Here is a 14,189-nt window from a genome sequence, read left to right as displayed (position 1 = left end):
AAACAGGAGTCCTGCCCTCTCATGCACTCCTGGTCATGCTTCCTCCCGGTATCCCACTTTCCCACTTACCTCAGGGCTTTGGTCTCCTTCCCCCGGTGAACCTAGTTTAAAGCCCTCCTCACTAGGTTAGCCAGCCTGCTTGCAAAGATGCTCTTCCCTCTCTTCGTTAGGTGGAGCCCGTCTCTGCCTAGCACTCCTCCTCCTTCTTGGCACACCATCCCATGGTCAAAGAATCCAAAGCCTTCTCTCCGACACAACCTGCGTAGCCATTTGTTGACTTCCACGATTTGATGGTCTCTACCCAGGCCTTTTCCTTCCACGGTGAGGATGGATGAGAACACCACTTGAGCCTCAAACTCCTTTATCCTTCTTCCCAGAGCCACATAGTCCGCAGTGATCTGCTCAAGGTCATTCTTGGCAGTATCATTGGTATCCACGTGGAGAAGCAGGAAGGGGTAGTGATCCGAGGGCTTGATGAGTCTCGGCAGTCTCTCCGTCACATCGTGAATCCTAGCTCCTGGCAAGCAGCACACTTCTCGGTTTTCCTAGTCGGGACGGCAGATAAATGACTCAGTCCCCCTGAGGAGAGAGTCCCCGACCACCACCACCTGCCTCCTTCTCGTGGGAGCAGTGGTCATGGATCCCCCATCCCTAGGACAGTGCATCTCATACCTTCCAATCGGCGGAGTCTCCTTCTGTTCCCTTCCCTCAGATGTATCATCTAGTCCATTCTCTGCATTCGTACCTGTGGAGAGAACATGAAAACGGTTGCTTACCTGTATCTGCATTGCTGGTACATGGACGCTCCCCTTTCTTCTTTTGGAGGTCACATGCTGCCAAATTTCTTCACCGTCCTCCTGTCCCCGCTGCGCAGCCTGCTCTGAATCTTCAGAACATTGTGCCCATAGAAGCATATCCTGACGTCTGTCCAGGAAATCTTCAGTTTCTCTTATGCAACGCAGGGTTGATACCTGTTTCTCCAGACCTTGAACCTTCTCTTCCAATATGGCGACCAGCTTGCACTTTGTACAGACAAAGTCGCTTCTGTCCTGTGGAAGAAAGACAAACATGGCACATCCAGTGCAGGTCACAACAGCTGAACACCCCCCATCCATATTACCTTCCTTCTACGAGCTTCCTCAGGAGTTGTAGTAACTACTCAGAGAAGCCGGCAAGATGTAAGCCTCAGCGGGCTCTCCCCAGGCAAACTCCCAGGCAAACTCCTCTGTTAGCCTCTCTGCTGTTCACTGCTCAGCTGGTTTGCAGCTGACTGGCTTTTTATACAGTCAGGCCCACTCAAGGCTCACCTGGAACCAAGCACTCCCAATTCACACTTTTCAAACCACACAGTCAAACTGTCCCCACAACAGACACTCAGATACTCACCAACACAGCCCCCTTCATGCAGCCCTTAGCGTACCTCCTCTCAGGGAGATCCCAGGCAAACTCCCTCTGTTAGCCACTCTGCTGTTTGCTGCTCAGCTGGTTCGCAGCTGACTGGCTTTTTATACAGTCAGGCCCACAAATAATAAATTCTGGGTCTCTTCTCTTGCCCTCTCCCCCTACCTGGTGTTTGAGCTTATAAAGTTCACATTTTCAATCTTTATGCAACAGTGAGGCCTAGAAACTTATTGTGAAAGCTGAGATCCTCATATAATCACAGAACGCCAGGGTCTGAGTCTCTAATAAAAATAATAATATATAACAATATTTGTTATTCCTGATCAAATGACATGAGTTGGCAGATCTGCTGTTAATAACCACTTTATTACTTATGAGATTCAGACGTGTGTCCTATCAACTTCCTGGGTCTAGCTCCTGTTCTCATGGAAATCAAAGGGAGTTTTGTTTTATTTCAGTGGGAGCATAAACTGGCCTTTAGTGTGTAAACCACAGACTTTTATCAGTTTCCACTGCTCCCTGATTTCAGTAGACCTGGAAATATCATGAGAAGAGGTGGCATGTGAATTCAAGAACGGGGACATGGTTTCAGTTCCTGAGGATTTATGCTAACTGTAAATCAATGCAAAATTATTAATCTTGTAATGGTTACATAACCTAGAAAGCTGCAGGTAACATCTGCTGGATCACATCCTATTAATAGAAACATACCACTAACAATAAAAAAATAATAACTTCATGTATTTGTCAGTCCTGCCATTGGGAAGTCAATCCTTCCAGCAGAGGGAAAGTGTGTATGTATGGTTATCACCAGGTGCTTCAATTCCAGTAGTTAATGTCATTTTTATTCCAATCTTAAATCTCAAAAATCTCCATATCCTAATGCAATCACTTTGTTCTTCCTGCTCCACCAAGCTCTTCCTCAAATGCTATTTTGTTCATCTTTAATTAGAATTTAGAAACTTTGGCCCTGATCCTGCAAATAATTAATCAGTGGGATTACTCATGTGCTTACAGTTAAGGATATGCGTACATTTTTGCGGGATTAAGGCCTAAAACTTCTTTCATGCTGTGCCCTGTTGTTCATAGACATGACAAGTTTTGTATGATATCTGCAATCTAAGGTAACCTGTGTTGCCCTGTAAAATAGAACCACCACAGGGTATATGAAAGGCATAATTTCAGCTTTAATTGCAAATTTTCCTGGACTGAATCATCATCTGTTTTCCAGTTATTCCATAGTTGACTTTAGCCACTTAAATCTGCTCTTTACATTTTCATCATATTATTTTAATTTGCTTTTCTCTGTATCTATGCAAATTCACAATGAAAACACAAGTTTGCTTATTAATGAATGTCTTGGCTTTGACTACTAAGCACTTGGATTTTGACTGATTGGCAGTTCTTCAATGATAGCTAGAACAAGTGTTCCGGTTTCTTTGATGACCACTGTGTGGAACATAAACCTAAGATGTGTTTTTGCAAACACATTGATAAGAAGAGGCACCAAATTATGGTTTCTTTTTTCATAATACTGTATAGTAAGTCAGATGAACAAATATAATTTTTCTCCCATTGTAGAAAAAATCCATTTGAAGACATTGATAGAGAATATAACAGCTTTTAGCTGTTGGGAACTGGTTTGAATGTGGCTCAAATTTCTTTGATAGTAAATTTTATCCATCTAGATGTTTGAAAATCACTTTGTGAAATGTATTAATTCTCATTCAAGTTCCTATAGACAGGTGTCCACATCTCAAACCATGACTTGGCTATCTTGTCTGGAATCTCAGCTGGGAGAACAAGGGCCAAATGGATGTAGAAACTGAATTTATCCTCTCATCCCTGGAAACACTGCTTCTGTAGTCACAGTTAAGCACATTTAAGAGGAAGCATAAAGAAGGTTGGACTGTCATGGACACAGAAGACTTCAGTCTAATGTGCTTTCAATTTTGTACCTTTCATTCTGATTTCAGTTTAAATAAAATACTAGTACATTTTTATGTACTCTTAATTTACACCTGAGTTCTAAAAATGGACAGATATTAGAATATATTTTAAACATTTTAAAGACTTTAATCAATAACTTATTCTTATCTGGGTGTTAACATATGATATGATCAAATTAAAAAAAACAGCACCAAAACAACAGAAATACCCTGCTAAGTCATGGGATAAGAGAAGTTACAGATTCACAGCTAGCTCACATGTGCTTGCAGACCTCATTGTAATAAACGACCAGAGAACAAGACTTTGAAGGAGGCAAAACAGATGTAACACTTGAAAGTGAGAGAGAAAAACCCAATGGGCCAGACAGAACAAAGACCTCAAAAAGGCACAGCTATCAGAGTAATCTGATCCAACGCAATTGTGGTGAGTGAGTCTGCAGTAGCCAGCACTCAGCAGGTAGTATTCTATTACTATAAAGAATCTAGGAACAGTTCTTTAAAGGCATTGAATAATTATGTGCTACTGCTTTCTGTGCGGAACTCAGCAAATCAGTTAATTAAAAATCATCTAAAATATACTTGCCTAAGCCCTACATCTTTTTTTAATGTTGATATTCCCAGACTTTCTTAAAATATGTAACTATAAATTACAAATGGTGGCACTCTATTATGATTTGCTATACTCAGATACCTTGATTACTTCTGTATCAAAATCTTCCCTGTATGCTAGTCGTTATTTGTGTTTTTATTTTGATTGTAATTGTGCTAGGATTAACTGATAAAAGAAGACACAATGGCTTGGGAAATAAATCCCCACCTCTTTAGTTATTTTACACTGTACCTATTGTACAGATCACTAGTCACTCAGTACTTTTGCTTCACACGTGTTGTATATTCCATGCAGCCACTGTAAGACTCATGTATCTGCTGTGTTTGTTAGTTCCCAATTGTTTTCCTTTTTAGGAGCAGTGATGAAGAATTGTATTAGTGAGAGAAATTGTCAGTGATGTAACTGTATGGTTATAGTCAATGCAAGAAAAGCTGCAATAACAACTGTAGTGTAAATGCTCAGCTTCAATAAAGTTGGAAGTATGCATTTTTTATTTGTTATTAGCACTTATCTAATTACCATTGGAACTGCACTCTATTTATATAATAGAAAAGGAAAAGGAAATTAATACAGAAAGGTCCGATGATGAATAGTCCCTTGACCAGACTATAACAGGCTGTGAAATCTTTTAGAGATGTACATTGAATAATTGAATAACTTAGTATCTCTCTGAAGCTTTCTTGAAAATTCAGAAAGGACTATCAACTTCTAAATCTGCAAAGGATATATCTATCTGTTTTCATTACACTGGCAAAGATATGAGCCTGAGACTGTTATATGAATATTAAGGAAACTTCAGAGAACTGCTTCAAACTTTGCTGAAACAATGAAGAATACATGCCAGTATCTTTGATATTTTAAAATCCTAAAGATAGAAAGTTTAAGGATTGCTTCTATGCATATTAGTAAAAAAAAATGGGGGAGGTACAAATGGTTTGAGATGTGGGGGGATAATGACAGCCTTCCTTTGTGACCTTGGACAAGTCACTTAGGGCAGTAGTTCTCAACCAGGGGTATTTACAGGGGGTACATCAACTCATCTACATATTTGCCTAGTTTTACAACAGGCTGCACAAAAAGCACTAGCAAAGTCAATACAAACTAAAATTTCATACAGTCAATGGACCTGCTTATACTGCTCTATATACTATACACTGAAATGTAAGTATAATATAAGTTGACTGATTTTATAACGGTAAAAATGAGAAAGTGAGCAATTTTTCAGTAATAATGTGCTGTGACACGTGTGTATTTTTATGTGTGATTTTGTCAGCAAGTATTTTTTAAGTGAGGTCAAACTTGGGGTATGCAAGACAAATCAGACTCCTGAAAGGGGTACAGTAGTCTGCAAAGGTTGAGAGCCACTGATTTAGGGCTTGTCCACATGGGGACACTCTGGTAAGTTAATTATCTAAAGGAGTGAATTAAAAGCAGATTAGTTAAACTGCATTACACTCCTGTGTGGACTGTGTGGACTTTTATTTAGAAAGAAAGTGGCCTTCGTTCAGTTTAGCTTAATTTTAAAATAGTCTTAATTCAGTTCATTTTAGTTCTGAATGAGTGTGTGCACACAAAGTTTTAATGCAGTTTAATCCACTTTTAGTTCACGCCTGTAGTTAGTTTGGATAAACTTTCCAGAGCGTCCCTATGTAGACAGGGTCTTAGCCTTTTTGTGCCTTAGTTCCCCATCAATAACGTGGGGGTAATAGTACTTCCTTACCTCACAGACTCATTCAGTTTGTGATTCACTATAACCCCCAGATCCTTTCGAGCAATACTGCCACCAAGCCAGTTATTTCCCATTTTGCAGTTTTCCATTTGATTTTTCCTTTCTAAGTAAAGTACTTTGCATTCGTCTTTGTTGAATTTAGACCAATTCTCCAATTTGCAAAGGTTGTTTTGAATTCTAATTCTGTACTCCAAAAGTGCTTGCAACCCCTCCCAGCTTGGTGGCATCCACAAATGTAAATCATGGCACCAGTATTGCCTCTGAAAGCAGTAGGAACTTTGGATTAGCAGATGTATATATGTAAACATGTAACTCTGTACATCTTCTTCATGGACTACCCATCTGATGTAAATGTAAAAGCCATGTTACTCCTTTCAGGTTCAGCTGCATCATGTGCATTCAGAAAAGAGGGGGGGGGCATGATGGGCCATAATTTGATAGATGACATTTGGAGAAGTCCAATTTTTTTCCTGTTTTAAAGTTCTGAAACTACTGATTTAGAAAGGTTACACAAATGGAGTTTTATAGTGATGCCAACTTGACTGAGAACATGTGAAAAATAACCTGTGAAAATATGCGTGGGAGATGCCATTTTATGAGAAATCATTAGAAATCAGCTTCTTGCCTGAGATTCACAGTAGAATTTGGTCCATAATATATACATAAAAAGCATAAAAAGGCACAGAGATGTTTCATCTCACTCTTTCATGTTGTAATTTTAATGTAGAACACTTTTTGAGCTACACTACATCAAGTCCTTTGGATCTATAGAGAACATGACTAAGGTCCTGGACACAGAGCCATATTCATGCTTGGTGTAACTCAGTGGAGTTACACCAGGCATGAATTTTGCCCAATTTATAACGCTGCTTGCTCTTTCATAGCTCTTTCAGAGTACATTCAAATCTAAAAATAATGTATTTTTCTTTACAAGTTTCTGTCACAAGACATTATATGCACATATTCTACAAGTAATAGAATGCCAAAGTTATAAAGCAGCACTTCTGAACTACCAATGAACTACTAAGAAATATAATTTTTTTCACTAACATCTTCACTTTCTCAAAAAGTCATGACTCATTGAATCATAGAAAGTAAACAGTGTATGTTTTTTCTCCAAAATACAGTTAAATATTTATCTATTTAAAAGGCGTGTTACCTTAGGAAGAAGTTTTCATTACAGTACTCAGTCCTTTGAAAGGAAAGAAAGATTATGATCCAGTTTAATTGTAGGGGTGACTCAGAAGAGTGACATTTTAATCTTGAAAGAGATTAATCTGGAAGATTTATTGGTAGGATAACAAAGCTTTAAACACATTCAGTGAAAGGTAGGATAAAAATCCTTTGAATTCAAATATATCTAAAATAGAAGATGGTTTATTTTGAATATCTTAATGATTATATCATATCTAAAACATCACTTTCTATACAGTACTTGAATTAAGATTCTAAAATGTATACCCCAGTCCAAGAAAGTTCTCAACATACATGGTATAGTAAATAATGCCAAATACATGGCATCCTCATGTAATAGTGTTCATATGGTAAGAGTAACTGATTTACTTAAAAATTTGAAAACATCCAAACCTTACATAATTATGCAGAATAGAGAGCTTACCAAATAATTATTATTTAATTATTTGACTTCATCAGGTGTATATCTAAACTGCATTAGCATGCATATGAGGCCATAGACCATGCTTAAAATGACTCCATGCTTAACTCCAGGTTTTAACTCCATGCTTAAAACAACACCTGGCTGTAATTGCCCTATTCACAAACGGGGGCATCCACTTACTTACTCTTTAGTTACATGCATTTTTCTGAAATCCATAGCCTCCCTAGATTCCATTACCTGAATAAAAAAATAAGACCCTGGACAAAATAGATTGGCATTCTACATAAGTCCAAAAGACTGAATAGCTACTGAGTGGACTTCAGCAAAGTGGTTTGCAAACCTAACTTGGATAATAAAAATAATGCTTGACTGCCTTCCAAATTTAAGAGACTCAGTCAGTCTGAAAGGCAGTTGCAATGTTAGGGCCTGTCTACTGTGATATACCCAGGGTACAGTCTAGACTAATGAGTAACACTACGTTTTAGTCACAGGTATTGTTAGTAGAAATCATGGACAGGTCACGGGCAGTAAAAAAAAATTCACATCCCGTGACCTGTCCATGACTTACTATATATCCCTAACTAAAACTTGGGGGGGAGGTGATGCCGTGGGTGATGGGGGGATGGCCCGGAACCCCCCACTGGTGCTGCGGGGGTGGTGGGCGGTGGTGCGCAGCCCAGGACCCATATTGGTGCTGGTGGGGGGGGGCAGCAGCGTGAGGCCTGGGACCCCCCCGGTACGTTGGGAGAGGGATGGCAGGGCTCCCAGGCTCCCTACCCAGCTCCACATGTCCCTGCAGCTCCTAGTGGGGGGGGGCAGCCAGGGTGGCTCCGCGTGCTGCTCCTGCCACAAGTGTGAGCTCTGCAGCTCCCATTGGCCGGGAACCGCAGCCAATGGGAGCTTCAGGGGTGGTGCCTGCGGGTGCCAGCAGTGCATGGAGCTCCATGGCCCCTCCGCCTAGGAGCTGCAGGGATATGCCCATGGGAGCCAGGGATCCCCCCCTCAGGTAAGCGCCACCCGCACCTCAACCCCTTGCCTCAGCCCTGAGCCCCCTTCCACACCCAAACTGCTGCTGGTGGCCCAGGGGCTGCCCCTGAGCCGGCACCAGCCACTGCGGAAGTCACGGATGTCACAGAAAGTCACGGAATCCGTGACCTCCGTGACAGACACGCAGCCTTACTAATGAATAGCTCTGCCATCCCTGCCCTCTGATCTGGAACTGAGTGTGACTTGCATGCTGGAGGCTGTTTTGAGTCCTGACTGGAGGCTACAGCAGCAAAACAGTACAAAGGGCACCCCAGATTAGAGGGTGGGGATGGTAGAGCTACTCACTAGTCTAGATTGTACCCTTGGTATGTCACATCTACACCTCCACTGAAATGCTACGGCAGTACAGTTGCAAAGATGCTACCTATGTTGACAGGAGGGCTTCTCTTGTCCACTCCCCTAAGAGGCAATAGCTAGATTGATGGGAGAATTTTCCTGTCGACCTAGCGCTGTCTACACCAGGCTCAGGTTAGTTTAACTGCATCGCTCCTGCGTGTGGATTTTTCATACCCCCGAGCAATGTAGTTATACCAACCTATTTTCCTAGTGAAGGCCAGGACTTAAAGTCTTGAAAGAGTAGATCGTTTGAAGATGGTTTACCTTGACGAAAAGGCCTGTTCCTCCATCTTCCTCATATCACTGACTACAAGACCAATCTTTGCCTCAAACTGTGAAAATGAAAATGCCATGGGGGATGGAAAATAAATCCACTCCTTCAGGCCAAAAGTTATCTGCTGCAGAGCCAGTCTGCTGCTTCTAATGTAGCCTCAAGGATGTAGTGTCCTGTGTGTACTGTAATGGTGGATCTGTGCACTGGCAGATCGACTAGTCTCAGATCCACACCAAGAAGCCCTTCTAAGTGCTTTCCAGGCTTGAGAGCTCTTGTCAGTGACTCACAGGGGGAACCCCACTATGAGCCCTCAAAGAGCAAAGAGCCGCTGGAGACGCATTAAAGAGCCACTTGTGGCTCATAAGCTGCAATCCGAGTAGCACCACACTAGGGCATCTTTTTGTTTTCTCCAGTTGAATTTACTGGGATGTTAAATGTGTTGGAGGAACTTCAGATTGCTAATGGAGTGGGACCTATGCCCCAGTAAAATCAAGTGAGGAAATATTTGGGGGTGGGACACAGGTAACAGCAACCCTGAAATGAGTGTTCTTGAGGCCACTGATTTTTGGTAACTCTTGCACCAACCGATCCTTTTGCATAAGTTTATTGAGAAAGTGATGCAACTCTCACAATATCTGAATTCCTTAGGTTTCAGGTTTGAATAGGACACACATGGCCTGGTAGTCTCATTTGCTGATGATCTCTTAGCAATGGACAAAGGTCAGATGTCCACTGTGATTCCTTAAATCTGTTCACAGCCCTCTATTGCTGATTTTGTACTGTTACCGGGGTGAACATTATTTTTTTTTGCGTGATTCTGCTTTATTTCCCCCATCAGAGGGATCCCATAGGGTCCTGCTGGCAATTGCTCATCTCTCTTAAAGGTGTTCTTGTTTGGCATTCTGAAGCAAGTGGGGAAGAAAGTGAGATGTTTTGGGCTGTGTGGCACTGTACCTGCCTGGTATGCAACAGTCTTTTTTCCCCATCAAACCTGGATTGAACAGTGTTTCTCTTTTTCCAGCATGTGGCCAAGATAAAGTCTTGAGTGAGATGGGCTGAGGGTCAGCGTAGGCAAGACTGAATTGATGCTAATTGATTCAGGGATGGTTCTAGAGAGAATAGTGGGGATAGTGGGTGTGCCCCTACTGCTGAGAGGTTTTGACAAGCTTGGTTTGTAATATAGTTAGTATATTATCCTTGATTGTTGCTGCAGTCTCATGTAGTTTTGTTGCCCAAGAGTTCTGTTACACTTCCCAGGGATATCCAGGGTTGTGAGGCACTTCACCACCACCTGACCTTAGCGTTAGGTAGCCTTGGCCTATTCCTGCCATGGGTCAGATCCCCAACTCCTCCAGCTACAGCAACTCGAGCACTTTTTGTTAGGCCTCTCAAGCCCCACTGTCACTTACAGGTTAGCAATTGGCACAACCCAACCTTTGAGCCCTCCGAGGGTCTCCCTAGAATGTCCACCTTCTGATCCAGTGGACACACTCAGTATTCACAGAATCACAGCTTCCAAAGAAGTAGTACACACAAGCTTACCAGTTCCACCTCAGATCACCTCTCTGCTTAAACACACAGCACTTAGATGCTTATAGTGAAATCAAGTCTAAGTTTAGTTAACAAAGCCTAGAGATTCAAGTAGTACCAAGCAGCAGTACTGGGAATAAATGGTTACATATAAAATAAAATCATAACAGCCATTCTAGAGCCTAGACTTAACGAGATACTCGTATCTTGTAGAATATTGCTCACTCCAAATCCTTGCAGTGCTTTACAGCAGGGCTGGCTGCAAGGGGCAAGCACTCTGTCAGTTTGCCTCCTCGGTGAAGAATTCAGTGTCCCATTGCACTCCAGGATATACCAGCCCAATCCTTTGTCTTTATTCATAAACAAGACAGCCCCTTGTGTTTATTTCTTCCTGCAGATTTCCACTCTTTAAGATTTCACAGCCATTCCATTCACACCTGGGTCAGTATGCAACAAGGCATGCAATACACAAATGGCCAGACAGGGAGATGGGAGTCAGTTACCTCCTGCCTGAAGGGAACATCTTTGAGGTATGTCACTTCCTGGTAACTTGCCTTAACTCCAAGACCTTACAACCATAATTTTATCTATCTGTCTCCTTAAATATTAACTGTACATACCTTTTGCAGTGATTGATGACCAGTGGTTCTACTGACTCAGTAAAGACCACCCTTTTAACTATTATGCAGATATCTGACCCAGGGGATCACTGTAAAACTCTGTGCACCCCTGGGTACTCTGACTGTTGGCACCAATGGCCCCCTGAGTGTCACTATGCCTCAGTGGGTCAGAGCTGAAAATGCCAAATTCAGGACAAACTGCTGAGACATAGGGCAGACTTGCCCCAGACTGGTGGTTATTCTATCATTAGATTATACCAAGCCAGTAACAAAAGTGAACTTGTTCTCACCACACTGGTTAACAAGAGGCCCAAACTGCTGTCTCCTTAGGCATCCCAGCCCTTGGCTCACCACCCACAAACTGGACTACATGATGAGTGGTTACTGAAAACCAAATTAATCAGATATAGGGTCCTTCCAATCCTAAAAGATCAGCTACTTAAGCCAGGTCAATATATAACTCAGATCTTACCCAATAATCATGCTGATGCCAATCCTTTAGTAACTAAAAGCTAAAGATATAATAATAAAAGAAAAGAGTTATTAATGGTACATATACATACAAGTGACTTTTTAGTGTTCATAGATCAGGATCACAGCAGTGATGTAATCAACTGCTATCTTGCAAATGTCCCTCTGGAATTACCCAAACATATGGGGGGACAGGGGGACATCAGTCCTTGTTCAAAGCTTCATTGTTAAAAATCCAGTCCATAGAAATGAAGCAGGAAATAAAGACACCATAGAGCTGTCTCATGTGTCTTTTTACATCCTCTGCCATGAGCATGGAATTTTACTGTCCCAAACAAAGTCCACAGCCTCTGTTTGTGGAAAGATACTGGCCCCAGATGAACTCCAGGGTCATACGAACATATCACATGTCCTTACATGCTTTGATGACTCACAGGGGCAACTATTGCCCATATTCTGCTGAGGCATCCACAGGAAGGCTTACTAGGTGGGATGAGTTTCTTCTATGGCCATTGTTAGAGTGAAGTGTCCTTAATAGGCCATTAACACATAACTGTCTGGCCTTGATGCAAATCTAAGCTGGTGGGTGTTACCCAGGAATACAATGCATGTATAAGATACAGGTCCAGGGCCAATATTCATAACATTAGACACAAAGATGATACATGCATATACACACACTTAGCCCTGGTCTACACTGGGGGTGGAGGGAATCGATCTAAGTTACGCAACTTCAGCTACATGAATAACGTAGCTGAAGTTGACATACTTAGATCGACTTACCATAATGTCTTCACCACAGTGAGTCGACTGCTGCCGCTCCCCCATCGACTCCACCTGCGCTTCTCGCGGCGCTGGAGTACAGGAGCCAACAGGAGAGCACTCAGGGGTCAATTTATAGTTTCTAGACTAGATGCGATAAATCGATCCCCACTGGATCGATCACTGCCCGCCGATCCAGCAGGTAGTGAAGACAGTGCTGGAAATGGCCTTCCTTGATGATCACTTGATGATCACTTTAGATAAGCTGTTAGCAGCAGGACAGTGGGGTGGGAGGAAGTTTTGTTTCATGGTCTCTGTGTGTATATAATGTCTTCTGCAGTTTCCACGATATGCTATGCATCCGATGAAGTGAGCTGTAGCTCACGAAAGCTCATGCTCAAATAAACTGGTTAGTCTCTAAGGTGCCACAAGTACTCCTTTTCTTTTTTCCTTAGGAAATCATAACTTTTCCAGTGACACCTTACATGACAATTTGTACAAGATTTGTTGCAATCATACAGCATCACACTGGGTCACAAGGGCTTTTTTCATCTGTACCTAGTGTAATAATTTATGACCATTTCTCTCAAATATGGAGTTTCCACAGTTATCCATACATTTGTGACCTCCAGATTTAACTGCTATAACACATTTTACATGGGGCTCCGCATGAAAACTCCACATGGAAGCCTCAGCAGGTACATAGTATGTTAGACCAACTGCTTAGTGGTATCTGATGTGGAGAGTCTATTATATCAGCAGACCTTACACTGCACTCAATTACTTTTGGATGTAATTCAAGGTGTCAATATTGATCTTTAAAGACATACAGTTTGGATTCTAGTTTCTTGGAAGGCCGCATCTCTCCCCATTTGCTTCCCCAATAGTGGAAATCAAGTGACCGGACCCTGTTGTCAGTCCCTACATCTGTATGTCTGGGGACTGGTGGCAGAATAGTTCCAGCAGAGGATCCTTGTCTCTGAAAATCTCTTCTCAGTGTTTCTTTACACTTTGGCTTTGTATTATGCCCTATCTACTTGTCCAGGCTGTTGCTGAAATGTGGAGAGTGATATTTTTAGACTACTATTTATTCTGACTCATTTAAAGTAAATATTTGCACTCCGAAACATTATATGGACTTTAGGAGTTATATAGAGTTTAGTTTCCAAACACACATTAGTAACATAGGGAATATATACAGTACCCTGTTCCAAAAGATTTCATGCTATTTAAAGATGAATGAAATCCACTTTCCTCCAACATTCAGTTTGACATTTCAAAAGATACAAAGTGAGATACATTTTATCATCTCACAAATACATCTGAATATCCCTTTGGCTTCCTCAGAAATGTCAGATATCTAAGATCTGCATTAAGAGAGAGTATTCCTGTTACTATTTCAGAACTTCAAAGAAGGTAAAGTATGCATATAGAAAATATAAAGAATGCAGGTGCACAAAAATGAAATAAAATACAATGATCAAAGGTCACATACATATTTCCTGCCCCAAAGTGCTCATCCGTTTGTATCTAACAGGTACATAACACTTCTCATTCTGATCAGCTCAAACTGCTTTACAGAACATATGCAGGGATCACTTCATCCATCGCTGAAATGCATCCATGTCTGGCCTGGAATGAAAAGCTGTTTAATATAGTTTAGCTATAGAGTGAATTTAGACAGACAATGCGATAATGCACATTGGTGTTTGTCCAAGAATTTGAAGCTATAAACTCCATTCCTCAGATCTTAAATGAAAAAAAAAAAATTGGTCAAGTCAGGAGTTTGCTGACTTAACAGGAAGAACACCTCCAGCAGCACAGTGCCACCTAGCACCATAC

General features: G+C 41.6%; 1 protein-coding gene across 25 annotated transcripts in view; it reads left to right on the top strand.

Annotated features, from left to right (window-relative positions):
- Positions 1-14,189, top strand: part of TRDN (triadin) — a 303,373-nt gene that overhangs the window by 15,337 nt on the left and 273,847 nt on the right. Inside the window, exon 1 of one of the 25 annotated variants that reach the window (XM_074948345.1) lies at positions 11,007-11,024. The exons of the other annotated variants lie outside the window; for them this stretch is intronic. The gene's annotated coding sequence lies outside the window, so the exon portion shown is untranslated. Of the gene's footprint in view, positions 1-11,006; positions 11,025-14,189 lie in introns of those variants that run through there. 25 annotated transcript variants of the gene reach the window in all.

Source organism: Natator depressus, chromosome 3 (assembly GCF_965152275.1).
Source record: "Natator depressus isolate rNatDep1 chromosome 3, rNatDep2.hap1, whole genome shotgun sequence".
NCBI classification, from domain to species: Eukaryota; Metazoa; Chordata; order Testudines; family Cheloniidae; genus Natator; species Natator depressus.
Note: the sequence above shows the minus strand (reverse complement) of the source record. Positions and strands in the feature narration are given on the sequence as shown.